Source organism: Pseudophryne corroboree, chromosome 3, assembly GCF_028390025.1.
Source record: "Pseudophryne corroboree isolate aPseCor3 chromosome 3, aPseCor3.hap2, whole genome shotgun sequence".
Classification (NCBI taxonomy): domain Eukaryota; kingdom Metazoa; phylum Chordata; class Amphibia; order Anura; family Myobatrachidae; genus Pseudophryne; species Pseudophryne corroboree.
Genome location: NC_086446.1, coordinates 554933597 through 554948834, shown reverse-complemented (window position 1 = coordinate 554948834; position 15238 = coordinate 554933597).

Sequence of the window (15238 nt, the reverse complement as noted above, 5' to 3'; positions counted from 1 at the left end):
AAGCCTTGAATGGAGATAAAGTCAACGGAGATAAAGTACCAGCCAATCATCTCCTAACTGCCATGCCACAGGCTGTGTTTGAAAAATGACAGTTAGGAGCTGATTGACTGCTACTTTATCTCTGTCCACTTTGTCTGCATCCAAGGCTTAGTAAATAGACCCCTAAGTGCAGTCGGCGATTACATTTCATTAACTATGAGGCATTGACAATGAGGAGGTGAAATTTTTTCGATTCAGCAATTTAGGGGCACCGAAATGAGATTATATCTTCCCCCCCAACTTAAAAACGTTCTGACGCCCCTGACGGTACATTATGTCCTATTCACGTGTTTGAGAGGAGGACAGGTTTTATTTTTTATATTTATACTGCAGAGAAGGTCATTGTACAGAATGTGATCATAGGACTGTCACCAGTCATCTGTTTTTGCAAGCTGCAGGTTATCTCATGTAAAAATATAAAATACTCTATCAATTGCTTTTAATGTAAGGTGATATGGCAATGTGCTTTGCTGTTACAGTAAAAGCTTTTAACCTTATTTTATGGCGCCTCCAATCTGTCACTTTATTGGATTGTTGTGGTCTATAATACTTTAATGGTCAAACAATAATAGCTCAGCATGTACTGGAGTGTAGCACAAAGTTCTACAGATTTCAAGAACTGCATTCTTGGGAAAAAAAAGGGTTATTATTCGGTAACATTGCATTCTTGGTAATGATAAATAACTGTCAATTATAGATTTCAACTGCAGAATGAAACCAGTGGCCAAGTTTTAATTAAAAATACATGCTATGTTTTCCAAAGCAATAAGGCGTCCACACCTTAAGCTAATTTATGAACTAAAAATAATGGCACGTACAGCATTGCATTGGATTATAGGTCACAGTATTTATTAATTGAATGACTGGATTTTAATTTGTAGAGGATGGCAAAGAAGATGCTACCAAAAACCAGATCCAGCCTATTAAATCTCTCAAAAATAGAGATGACTAAAAACTAGAGATGTTCGCTGGACTATTTTTACAGATTTTGGTTTTCATTCGTTGTCTGCTTTTGACTGTGGATTTGTTTATTTTATTTTGGCTGTGAGTGGTTTTGATTTGCTATTTTCCCCCCAAAATAATAATTTGAGCCTGCTTTTTTTGTTCCTAGGGTATTATTAACCTCAATAACATTAACTTCCAGTCATTTCCAATCAATTTCGACCACCTCACAGTTCACAATATTGTTCACTAACATAGGTCAAAGGCTGGCAGGCCAACTTAAGCAGAAGAGCAGCAGCAAAAACACACAGCAGCTATTTATGTTTAAAAATGTTCCGCAAATTAGTAATGTACTGTATTAGCAATAACTAAGCAAACCAACTTTTGCAATTACCTGTACTTTCAATAGAAAATAATCCAACACAGAAATTTACTAAGAATCGCGTGTGGAATATAGAGATCTGGATCCTCGCTCGTGTTTTGGATCTGGATAGGTTTTGCCAAAACCACCCATTCGGGTTTTGGTTTTGGATCTGGATGATTTAAAAATAAAAACATAAAAATAGCTAAAATCACAGAATTTGGGGGTAATTTTGATCCTACGGTATTATTAACCTCAATAAGATTAATTTCCTCTCATTTTCAGTCTATTCTGAACACCTCAAAATATTGTTTTGAGGCCTAAAAGTTGCACCGAGGTAGCAGTATGACTAAGCTAAGCGACACAAGTGTGCAGCACAAACACCTGGCCCATCTAGAAGTGGCACTGCAGTTGCAGACAGGATGGCACTTTAAAAAAACTAGGCCCCAAACAGCACATGATGCAGAGAAGTAATAAAGGTGCAATGGAGGTAGCTGTATGACTAAGCTAAGCGACACAGGTGTGCGGCACAAACACCTGGCCCATCTAGGAGTGGCACTGCAGTGGCAGACAGGATGGCACTTAAAAAAAACTAGGCCCCAAACAGCACATCATCCAAAGAAGTAAAAGAGATGCAATTAGGTATCTGTATGAGTGGCACTGCAGTCCCACTGCACTAATGGCGGATACCGGATGCACGTCTAACACCAACATAGCTTTCAAGGCTGCAGTTATCTGCTTTGCAACAGGATGACTGCTGTCATATTTAATCTTATTACTTCCGGGTAATGGAACGCACCCGGCGCCTGACTTCCGGGTAATGGAACGCACGCCGCTCGGACGAGCGGTGGCATTAAGCTCCCCTTCACAGGTTCTATTTTATTTGATCTGGCGGTATTGCTGTTGGCTCTGCGAATATGAATATCTATTGGGGATTGAGCATATTCTTCTCTTTAACATAGGAATAGGGTAATTTACCAGTGTATCTGGGTTGATTGCACTTCCGGTTTTGCACTCATATAAGGCATGCAGTGCCCTTTAGGAAACACACAGTCACACTGAATGGACGTCCATCCTCTGCCTCCAGTGGTAAGAGTCACTATTGCCCTCTTCTGACGAATATAGTTTTGATTGTTTGGCTTGATATCAGGTTAGGTTTATCTATGAGATTTCTCATGATGCATTACTCATATTACAGAGGGCTTATTGACTGATGTGCCACTGTATGGATAATTGCCCAGGAGTTATGTGTGAAGTAAGTAGTAGCCTTTATTAAACTTGAACTTGATGAACTCAGGTGTTACCTAGTACTACACCTGACTTTCATTACATTGGGAACTTGTAATATATATTTGTTGTCCCTCCAATAGGGCTCATATGCCGATTTGGCAGTCTGTCTTTACACAGTGTTGTACTGTTGAGTTATTTCATCCTAGTAAGTATGTTACCAGTACCCTTTTTGTGATTGGTCCCTGTTGGGTTACTTTTCTTCACCCTACCTGGTATCCAAGATATATATGCTTGGTAGTATTATTCCTGGCACTTTCTTCATTTTGCACATTGCACTTTAGTGGTGAATTTCTGATTGGGCCCGTGAGACTGATTGCATTTATTTATTTAATGTATCTGTTATTTGGACAGGTTATGACTTTTTTGCAATATGAAAATATGTATGGCTTGTCTTGATAAAGGCTCTGCTTGTTGAGCCGAAACGTCGACCCAATAAAGCCGATTATGATCTAAGAAAATACGACTGGATTTGATTTGTGAAGGAGAGTGCCCCCCAGGAAACTGGAACTACGACTATATATTATATATATATATATATATATATATATATATATATATAGAATGAAAATAGAGGAATTGGCTCCCTGGAATTATATCGACCCCAGAAATTTTAAAAAAACTTTTATGGCTTCACAACTAAGTATCCACAGGTTTTAAAACATAGTAATCGACTCTTCCTTCATTAAAATTTATTTAAAACACTACGTTAGCATGATTAATGTCCATGACATAACATCAGCAGTAAAATATAGTTCTCCCACATTGATCGACTTATCCAAGACAGAAAAAAGTATAGGTAGATATTTACAATGTTCTTATTTTTCCTTATTATAAACTCGGGAGTAACATCAGACAAAACAGAATGATAACCCAACGTGTTTCGTCTTGCACCAAGACTTCATCAGGGGTGTATCTCTCATTGTAGGTAAGTATGATCAACAGACTAAAATGGGCTCAGATAATCAATCGGGAATGTTTGAAAGAAGAATTCCAACATCACTAAGGATTACTGTAGTAATATCAATCCAGTCTAGTGGATCCATTTCTCAAGTATCAAAAAATGCTCCAATGTTGGAGATATTCATATGGACATAGAGCTCCACAAGCTCATACAAATGAACCTTATAGATCAACAAAAGGTGTATAATTCTGTTAGAGGGGAAATAATCCTCGCTAATTCATATAGATGTGAGACCCTCAAGAAGAAAGCCAGTGGTGGCCCAGCGTCTACGCAAAGAGGCTGGGCCACCACTGACTTTCTTCTTGAGGGTCTCACATCTATATGAATTAGCGAGGATTATTTCCCCTCTAACAGAATTATACACCTTTTGTTGATGTCCCTACCCTTTGAAGAAGTCTTTGAGACGAAACGCGTTGGATGACCTGTACCTACCTCATTCTAAGATAAGGAAAATTTTTATTTATTAAGTGCATATATTCATTTAAGTGCTTTTAGTTCGGTTGTGTATATATTGTTGTTTCCATTTATTTATGTGTCTCTTTTATGCTAATTTAATAAATACATTTTTAATATTTTAACTGGCAAACCCACTTTTTATTGACACCTTGGTCGCTACTTATCCCTCATCCCCCCTTGTTCCTACATTAGTTTCAGGGAATTACCACCCCTTTATCCATTTGAGGGAAACAGCTGATGCCCCATTAGTGGTGTAGGGGAGTGTCTTATTAGCCAGTCATCATACAACATATCTGTTTTTATCGCATGTGGCGCAGTGATAATCCCTGTTTTTACATTTATTTCTGGTATTAATTTTTAACTGCGGCCTGGTGAAGGGAAAAACCAGACAGAATGTTGAGGAATATAGAACATACCAGTAAAAGAAATGTGTGGTGTTTAGAAAATCTTTAACGAAAACCTGATTGTGAACGAACCCACCCAACCATGCGATCTAGATGATCTTTTCTGGGGAATAGAAAGACTTCTTACTAAAGAGGTCAAGACATGGTGGGATATAAAGGGCCTTGAACACTATATATCAGTGGATAGAGTTCCAAGAGGTTTAAGATTACTAAAACAGCCCACATTTAGTAACCAGGAAGAGACTTTCATAGAAAAATGGGACAAAATATTGCACACCTGTTCTATAGACTTGATAAGACTCCTTGTCGATGAAAAGAAAAAATCCCTCTCATCCATAGAAATAGAAATTAAAGCTAAGGAAAGAGAGTTGGAACCTTTCAAGGACAAGGAGGACTATAAAGTCAATGAAAAGGTCTTGAATAAGAAATTGGCACATATCGAGGAAGAGTTGGGTAAAGGGAAGGAAAAGAAGTTCCTAAGGGACAAGAATGACTATGAACGAGGGAGAGTGAAGAGTTGGAGCAGGTTTAGACCGAATGGACATTTCAACCAGAAATCGGGTGGGAGTATGTGGAAGTCTGAAGTTACGAGGAATACCACTACACAATACAGAACCAGAGACACCACAACCAACAATGTAAACACGTCGAATAGATTCACACCCTTACAGAGAAGAGGCTCTAATAGCGACCAGGAATTTTTAACCCCAAGAACGGGCGCAAGACCGAAGAACGTGTTGAGATATTCAGTGAAAGAAGACATACGACCTACATCGCCCCTAAAATGAAGATATACAGAAGAAGAGGATCCCGAGGAGGCAGGAGGGAGAGAATACAAAAAAAGAACAATACACCCGTAAAAACAGATCCGAGAACAAAAGGCATTTTTAACTTATCCCAACATACCCTAACGGAACCAGAAATATCTTTATTAAACAAAGGACTTTCTTTTGCACCAACAGGAGGCCTGAATAAGTTCGAAACGTTTATTGACCTTTACAAATTTGTCAGGAAACTAACGTTAAAAAGGCATTTTTTGAAAAAAGAAGATGCAATCATAGCCAACTATGAGAGCCGCTCAAAATCGGGATTGAAACCCACTTCCAAGTACTATCCCCTGGAAACAAAAGGAAGTAACATAAGTATGTTCTACGAACTAGTGAAGAAAGACCTCTGTGACATGGACCAAGAGAAAATAAAGGAAAAGAATATAACTAACAGAGAAAGTGAGGCCTTGAAAAACTTACAGAAAAATAAAGGGATCATCATAAAACAAGCTGACAAAGGGGGGGGGCTGGTTGTCATGGATCGAGATAAATACATCGCTGAGGCGGAAAGACTCCTATCGGATGGAGTATCCTACAAGAGACTGAGGACCCCAAGGATACCTATATCGAAGAATTACGGACACTCCTACTACATGGTCTGAGAACAGACATCATTACCAAAGCGGAGTATCATTTTTTAATGAAATCAGACCCCACGACCCCCATTTTTTATTTCCTACCAAAAATTCATAAAAGCTTGAATAACCCGCCCGGAAGACCAATAGTGGCGGGTATAGACTCACTTACCTCTAACTTATCCAAATACGTTGATGTCTTTTTAAAACTCTATGTTAAGAATCTCCCGTCATACCTCAAGGATACAACATCGGTATTAAACCTCCTAAAAGATATCGAATGGAAGGACTCATACATGTGGGTTACAATTGATGTCCAATCACTTTACACATGCATTGAACATGAAAAGGGAGTAACAGCATGTAAGTAATATCTGGATGATGACAGCACACTAACAGATTACCACAGAGATTTTATTTGTAACATCATGCATTTTATTCTCCATCACAACTATTTTGAATTTCTGGATCAGTTTTACCTACAATAGTGTGGCACCGCCATGGGCACGATTTTCGCGCCAAGTTTTGTGAATCTTTTTATGGGTTGTTGGGAAAAATGTTTTATTTTTGACCATCAGGCTTTTAACAGCAATATCATCTTTTATCGCTGGTACATTGATGATATTTTAATAATCTGGGATGGTGATATGGAATGTTTTAATCAATTTTTAAAACACATCAGCACCAATACAATGAATCTCGCTTTTACATCCAACACAAGTAGAGAGCACATTGAATTCTTGGATTTGGTTCTCACAGGAGAGAACGGGAGAATCACAACAAAAAACTTTGTCAAGCAGATAGATACCAACAGCTATCTCCACTATAAGAGCAACCATCTCAAAAGTTGGAAGAACAACATTCCTTTCTCCCAGTTCAGTAGAATCAAAAGAAATTGCAGCAAACCGGAGGATTGCCAACTACAGCTTGAGATGTATAAGGACAGATTCAAACAGAAGGAATACCCGGACTCCATCCTGAGAGAAGCCATCACCAGAACAAATAAGTTTGAAAGACGGGACCTGCTGGAATACAGAACAAGGGAAAAACCAAAAGAATCCACAGCATTCATAACAACTTTCAACCGTCATGAGAAATCCATCCGGGAATCTTTCAGGAATCACTGGAGGATTTTACTCATGGATCCCATTCTTAAAGAAATCCTCCCTCCTCGCCCAGAAATAATTTTTAAGAAATCACAGAACTTGAAAGATCTCTTAGCCCCGAGCATGCTGGGGAATAATCAAGAGAGGGAACAGACATGGCCTAAATGTGTGGGCTCCTACAAATGTGGGCAATGCAATGTCTGCAGATATTTACACCCTAACAGGAAGTCTTTTACAAATATGGAAAAGAAAAAAAGAATATAAGATCAAGGAATACATGAATTGTAACACCCAATCGGTCATATACCTCCTGGAGTGCGATTGCAGCAAACAATATATTGGGAAAATGAAGAGACCTCTGAAGATGAGGATACAGGAACATGTGAGAAACATCAGGAACAAAGTGGAGAGCCATGCTGTCTCCAAACACTTTATGTCTACGCACAACTCAAATCCGGAAGCCTTGACTTTCAAGGCCATCGAATTGGTGAAACTAGGAGATAGTGGAGGGGATCTCGCCAACAAACTGTCACGTCGTGAGATGTATTGGATATTCCAATTACAGACATTACAGCCGAAAGGATTCAACGACAACTACGAGATCGCTCCCTATTTTTGACACGGTATCAAAATTATTTTCCGGCTCAGCCTTAATAGTAAAGGTACAGTGCTTTCCCCCCCATTATGGTTTAACACATATAGATACGGCTGTTTTTGACCCCCCTCCCCCCCCCCAACCCCACTCCCACACTCCTACCTTCTTCCCCCATTGCCAGGGGTTAGATGGGAGGAAGAACAGGGGTTAGATGGGAGGAAGACCAGGGTTAGATGGTAGGAAGAACAGGGGAAGATGGGAGGAAGAACAGGGATTAGATGGGAGGAAGAACAGGGGAAGATGGGAGAAAGAACAGGGGAAGATGGAAGTAAGAACAGGGTTAGATGAGAGGAAGAACAGGGGAAGATGGGAGGAAGAACAGGGGAAGATGGACGGAAGAACAGGGGTTAGATGGGAGAAGGAAAAGGGGTTAAATGGGAGGAAGAACAGGGGTTAGTTGGAAGGTAGAACTGGGGTTAGTTGGAAGGAAGATCAGGGGTTAGATGGAAGAAAAGGGGTTAGATGGGAGGAAGTACAGGGTTAGATGGGAGGAAGAACAGGGGAAGATGGATGGAAGAACAGGGGTCAGATGGGAGAAAGAACATGGGAAGATAGATGGAAGAACAGGGGTAAGATGGTAGCAGGAACAGGGGTTAGATGGGAAGAAAAATAGGGGTTAGAAGGGAGGAAGAACAGGGGTTAGATGTGAGGAAGAACAGGGAAAGATAGGAGGAAGAACAGGGGTTAGATGGGAGGAAGAACAGGGGTTAAATGGGAGAAAGAACAGGGATAGATGGGAGGAAAACAGGGTTAGATGAGAGGAAGAACAGTGGAAGATGGACAGAAGAACAGGGGCTAGATGGAAGAAGGAACAGTGGTTAAATGGGAGGAAGAACAGGGGTTGATAGGAGGAAGAACATGGATTAGATGGGAGGAAGAACAGGGGAAGATGGGAGGAAGAACAGGGATTAGATGGGAGGAAGAACAGGGTTAGATGGGAGGAAGAACGGGAAGATGATAGGAAGAACAGGGATTAGAGGGAGGAAGAACAAGGGTTAATTGGGAGGAAGAACATTGATTAGATGGGAGGAAGGACAGGGGTTAGATGGGAGGAAAAACAGGGTTAGATAAGAAGAAGAACAGGGGTTATTTGGGATGAAGAACAAAGGAAGATGGACGGAAGAACAGGGGTTAGATGGGAGGAAGTACAGGGGTTAGATGGGAGAAAGAACAGTGGTAAAATGGGAGGAAGATCAGTGGTTAAATGGGAGGAAGAACAGGGTTCGATGAGAAGAACAGGTGTTAGATGGGAGGAAGAACAGGGTTAGATGGGAGGAAGAACAGGGGAAGATGGGAGGAAGAACATGGATTAGATGGGAGGAAGAACAGGGGTTAGATGGGAGGAAGAACAGGGGTTAGATGGGAGGAAGCACAGGGATTAGATGGGAGGAAGAACAGGGGTTAGATGGGAGGAAGCACAGGGATTAGATGGGAGGAAGAACAGGGTTAGATGGGAGGAAGAACAGGGGTAAGATGGGAGGAAGAACAGGGGTTAAATGGGAGGAAGAACAGGGGTTAAATGAGAGGAAGAACAGGGGTTAGATGGGAGTAAGAACATGGTTAGATGAGAGGAAGAACAGGTGAAGATGGGAGGAAGAACAGGGAAAGGTGGACGGAAGAACAGGGGTTAGATGGGAGAAGGATAAGGGGTTAAATGGGAGGAAGAACAGGGGTTAGTTGGAAGGAAGAACAGGGGTTAGATGGAAGGAAGAACAGGGGTCAGATGGGAGTAAGAACAGAGGAAGATAGATGGAAGTACAGGGCTAGATGGGATGAGGAACAGGGGTTAGATGGGAATAAGAATAGGGGTTAGATGGGAGGAAGAACAGGGGTTAGAGGGGAGGAAGAAAAGTGGTAAGATGGGAGGAAGATCAGGGGTTAGAAGGGAGGAAGAACAGGGTTAGATGAGAGGAAGAACAGGGGTTAGATGGGAGAAGGAAAAGGGGTTAAATGGGAGGAAGAACAGGGGTTAGTTGGAAGGAAGAACTGGGGTTAGTTGGAAGGAAGATCAGGGGTTAGATGGAAGAAAAGGGGTTAGATGGGAGGAAGTACAGGGTTAGATGGGAGGAAGAACAGGGGAAGATGGATGGAAGAACAGGGGTCGGATGGGAGAAAGAACAGGGGAAGATAGATGGAAGAACAGGGGTAAGATGGTAGCAGGAACAGGGGTTAGATGGGAAGAAAAATAGGGGTTAGAAGGGAGGAAGAACAGGGGTTAGATGGGAGGAAGAACAGTGGTAAGATGGGAGGAAGATCAGGGGTTAGATGGGAGGAAGAACAGGGTTAGATGAGAGGAAGAACAGGGGTTAGATGTGAGGAAGAACATGGGAAGATAGGAGGAAGAACATGGATTAGATGGGAGGAAGAAGAGGGGTTAGATGGGAGGAAGAACAGGGGTTAAATGGGAGGTAGAACAGGGTTAGATGGGAGGAAGAACAGGGTTAGATAGGAGGAAGAACAGGGGTTAGATGGGAGGAAGAACAGGGGTTAGATGGGAGTAAGAACAGGGTTAGATGAGAGGAAGAACAAGGGAAGATGGGAGGAAGAACAAGGGAAGATGGGAGGAAGAACAGGGGAAGATGGACGGAAGAACAGGGGTTAGATGGGAGAAGGAACAGGGGTTAAATGGGAGGATGGACAGGTGTTAGATGGAAGGAAGAACAGGGGTTAGATGGAAGGAAGAACAGGGTTTAGATGGAAGGAAGAACAGGAGTTAGATGGGAGGAAGTACATGGTTAGATGGGAGGAAGAAAAGGGGAAGATGGACGGAAGAACAGGGGTTAGATGGGAGGAAGAAGGTAGGTGAGACAGGTGGAAGAACCGGGGTTAGATGGGAAGAAGAACAGGGTTAGATGGGAGGATGAACAGGTTAAAATGGGAGGAAGAACAGGGATTAGATAGGAGGTAGATCAGGGGTTAGATGGGAGGAAATCAGGGGTTAGATGGGAGGAAGAAAAGGGGTTAGATGGGAGGAAGGACAGGATTAGATGGGAGGAAGAACATGGTTAGATGGGAGGAAGAGCAGGTTAAGATGGGAGGAAGAACAGGGATTAGATGGGAGGAATAACAGGGGTTAAATGGGAGGAAGAACAGGGTTAGATGGGAGGAAGAACAGGGTTAGATGGGAGGAAGATAATGGGGTTAGATGGGAGGAAGAACAGGGTTAGATGGGAGGAAGAACAGGGGAACATGGGAGGAAGAATAGGGGAAGATGGACAGAAGAAAAGGGGTTATATGGGAGGAAGAACAGGGGTTAGATGGGAGGAAGAAGGTAGGGGAGACAGGTGGAAGAACCGGGGTTAAATGGGAGGAAGAACAGGGGAAGATGGGAAGAAGAACAGGTGAACATTGAAGGAAGTACAGGGGAAGATGGGAGGAAGAAGGGAGGGGAGACAGGTGGAATAACAGGGGTTAGATGGAAGGAAGAACAGGGGTTAGAAGGGAGGAAGCACAGGGGAAAATGGGAGGAAGAACAGAGGTTAGATGGGAGGAAGAACGGGAAGATGAGAGGAAGAACAGGGATTAGAGGGAGGAAGAACAAGGGTTAATTGGGAGGAAGAACAGGGATTATATGGGAGGAAGGTCAGGGGTTAGATGGGAGGAAAAACAGGGTTAGATGAGAAGATGAACAGGGGTTATTTGGGATTTAGAACAAAGGAAGATGGACGGAAGAACAGGGGTTAGATGGGAGGAGGAACAGGGATTAGATGGGAGGAAGTACAGGGGTTAGATGGGAGAAAGAACAGTGGTAAAATGGGAGGAAGATCAGTGGTTAAATGGGAGGAAGAACAGGGTTCGATGAGAAGAACAGGCGTTAGATGGGAGGAAGAACAGGGTTAGATGGGAGGAAGAACAGGGGAAGATGGGAGGAAGAACATGGATTAGATGGGAGGAAGAACAGGGGTTAGATGGGAGGAAGCACAGGGATAAGATGGGAGGAAGAACAGGGGTTAGATGGGAGGAAGCATAGGGATTAGAAGGGAGGAAGAACAGGGTTAGATGGGAGGAAGAACAGGGGTAAGATGGGAGGAAGAACAGGGGTTAGATGGGAGGAAGAACAGGGGTTAAATGGGAGTAAGAACATGGTTAGAGGAGAGGAAGAACATGTGAAGATGGGAGGAAGAACAGGGAAAGGTGGACGGAAGAACAGGGGTTAGATGGGAGAAGTATAAGGGGTTAAATGGGAGAAAGAACAGGGGTTAGTTGGAAGGAAGAACTGGAGTTAGATGGAAGGAAGAACAGGGGTTAGAGGGGAGGAAGAACAGTGATAATATGGGTGGAAGATCAGGGGTTAGAAGGGAGGAAGAACAGGGTTAGATGAGAGGAAGAACAGGGGTTAGATGTGAGGAAGAACAGGGAAAGATATTAGGAAGAACAGGGGTTAGATGGAAGGAAGAACAGGGGTTAGATGGAAGGAAGAACAGGGGTTAGATGGGAGGAAGAACAGGGGTTAGATGGGAGGAAGAAAAGGGGAAGATGGACGGAAGAACAGGGGTTAGATGGGAGGAAGAAGGTAGGTGAGACAGGTGTAATAACCGGGGTTAGATGGGAAGAAGAACAGGGTTAGATGGGAGGAAGAACAGGTAAAGATGGGAGGAAGAACAGGGATTAGATGGGAGGTAGATCAGGGGTTAGATGGGAGGAAGAAAAGGGGTTAGATGGGAGGAAGGACAGGATTAGATGGGAGGAAGGACAGGATTAGATGGGAGGATGAACAGGGTTAGATGGGAGGAAGAAGAGGTTAAGATGGGAGGAAGAACAGGGATTATATGGGAGGAATAACAGGGGTTAGATGGGAGGAAGAACAGGGTTAGATGGGAGGAAGAACAGGGTTAGATGGGAGGAAGATAATGGGGTTAGATGGGAGGAAGAACAGGGTTAGATGGGAGGAAGAACAGGGGAACATGGGAGGAAGAACAGGGGAAGATGGACAGAAGAACAGGGGTTATATGGGAGGAGGTACAGGGGTTAGATGGGAGGAAGAATGTAGGGGAGATAGGTGGAAAAACCGGGGTTAAATGGGAGGAAGAACAGGGTTAGATGAGAGGAAGAACAGGGGTTAGATGTGAGGAAGAACAGGGAAAGATATTAGGAAGAACAGGGGTTAGATGGAAGGAAGAACAGGGGTAAGATGGAAGGAAGAACAGGGGTTAGATGGGTGGAATAACAGGGGTTAGATGAAAGGAAGAACAGGGGAAAATGGGAGGAAGAACAGAGGTTAGATGGGAGGAAGAACGGGAAGATGAGAGGAAGAACAGGGATTAGAGGGAGGAAGAACAAGGGTTAATTGGGAGGATGAACAGGGATTAGATGGGAGGAAGGACAGGGGTTAGATGAGAAGAAGAACAGAGGTTATTTGGGATGAAGAACAAAGGAAGATGGACGGAAGAACAGGGGTTAGATGGGAGGAGGAACAGGGTTAGATGGGAGGAAGTACAGGGGTTAGATGGGAGAAAGAACAGGGTTAGATGGGAGGAAGAACAGGGGAAGATGGGAGGAAGAACATGGATTAGATGGGAGGAAGAACAGGGGTTAGATGGGAGGAAGCACAGGGATTAGATGGGAGGAAGATCAGGGTTAGATGGGAGGAAGAACAGGGGTAAGATGGGAGAAAGAACAGACGTTAGATGGGAGGAAGAACAGGGGTTAGATGGGAGTAAGAACATGGTTAGATGAGAGGAAGAACAGGTGAAGATGGGAGGAAGAACAGGAAAAGGTGGACGGAAGAACAGGGGTTAGATGGGAGAGGGATAAGGGGTTAAATGGGAGGAAGAACAGGGGTTAGTTGGAAGGAAGAACAGGGGTTAGATGGAAGGAAGAACAGGGGTCAGATGGGAGTGTGAACAGAGGAAGATAGATGGAAGTAAAGGGTTAGATGGGAGGAGGAACAGGGGTTAGATGGGAATAAGAATAGGGGTTAGATGGGAGGAAGAACAGGGGTTAGATGTGAGGAAGAACAGTGGTAAAATGGGAGGAAGATCAGGGGTTAGAAGGGATGAAGAACAGGGTTAGATGAGAGGAAGAACAGGGGTTAGATGTGAGGAAGAACATGGATTAGATGGGAGGAAGAACAGGGGTTAGATGGGAGGAAGAACAGGGGTTAAATGGGAGGAAGAACAGGGTTAGATGGGAGGAAGAACAGGGGTAAGATGGGAGGAAGAACAGGGGTTAGATGGGAGTAAGAACAGCGGTTAGATGGGAGTAAGAACAGGGTTAGATGAGAGGAAGAACAGGGGATGATGGGAGGAAGAACAGGGGAAGATGGGAGGAAGAACAGGGGAAGATGGATGGAAGTACAGGGGTTTTATGGGAGGGGGAACAGGGGTTAGATGGGAGGAGGAACAGGGGTTAGATGAGAGGAAGAACAGGGGAAGATGGGAGGAAGAACAGGGGAAGATGGACGGAAGAACAGGGGTTTTATGGGAGGGGGAACAGGGGTTAGATGAGAGGAGGAACAGGGGTTAGATGGGAGGAAGAACAGGGGTTAGATGCGAGGAAAACCAGGGTTAGATGGTAGGAAGAACAGGGAAAGATGGGAGGAAGAACAGGGTTAGATAGGAGAAAGAACAGGGGAAGATGGAAGTAAGAACAGGGGTTAGATGGGAGGAAGAATAGGGGAAGATGGGAGGAAGAACAGGGGAAGATGGGAGAAAGAACAGGGGAAGATGGAAGTAAGAACAGGGGTTAGATGGGAGGAAGAATAGGGGAAGATGGAAGGAAGAACAGGGGTTAGATGGGAGGAAGAACAGGGGAAGATGGAAGGAAGAACAGGGGAAGATGGGAGGAAGAACAGGGATTAGATGGGAGGAAGAACAGGGATTAGATGGAAGGAAGAACAGGGGAAGATGGAAGGAAGTACAGGGGAAGATGGAAGGAAGAACAGGGGAAGATGGGAGGAAGAACAGGGATTAGATGGGAGGAAGAACAGGGATTAGATGGAAGGAAGAACAGGGGAAGATGGGAGGAAGTACAGGGGAAGATGGAAGTAAGAACAGGGGTTAGATGGGAGGAAGAACAGGGTTAGATGGGAGGAAGAACAGGGGAAGATGGGAGGAAGAACAGGGATTAGATGGGAGGAAGAACAGGGGTTAGATATGAGGAAGAACAATGGAAGATGGAAGGGGATCGGCCTGGTGACAGGGGTAGGAGCGAGGATTAACCTGGTGAGAGGGGTTTAGCCTGGTGACAGGGGGAGGGGGAATTTGTCTGGAGGGGGCTATGCCTGGTGACAGGGGTAGAAGGGGAATTATGCTGGTGTGGGGTTAGCCTGGTAACGGGGAGAAGTGGGATTAGTTTGGTCAGGGGGTTTAGCCTGGTGACAGGTGGAGAAGGGGTTAGCCTGGTGACAGGGGGGATTAGCAGTGTAACAGGGTAAGGAGGGGTTTGCCTGGTGACAGGGTGGGAAGGGGTTAGCCTGGTGATGTGGGGATTAGCAGGGTAACAGGGTGAGGAGGGTTTAGCCTGGTAATAGGGTGAGGAGGGGTTAGCCTGGTGACAGGGGTGATTAACAGGGTAACATGGTGAGGAGGGGTTAGCCTGGTGACAGGTGGTATTAGCAGGGTAACAGGGTGAGGAGGGGTTAACCTAGTGACAGGGGGGGTAAACAGGATGAGGAGGGGATA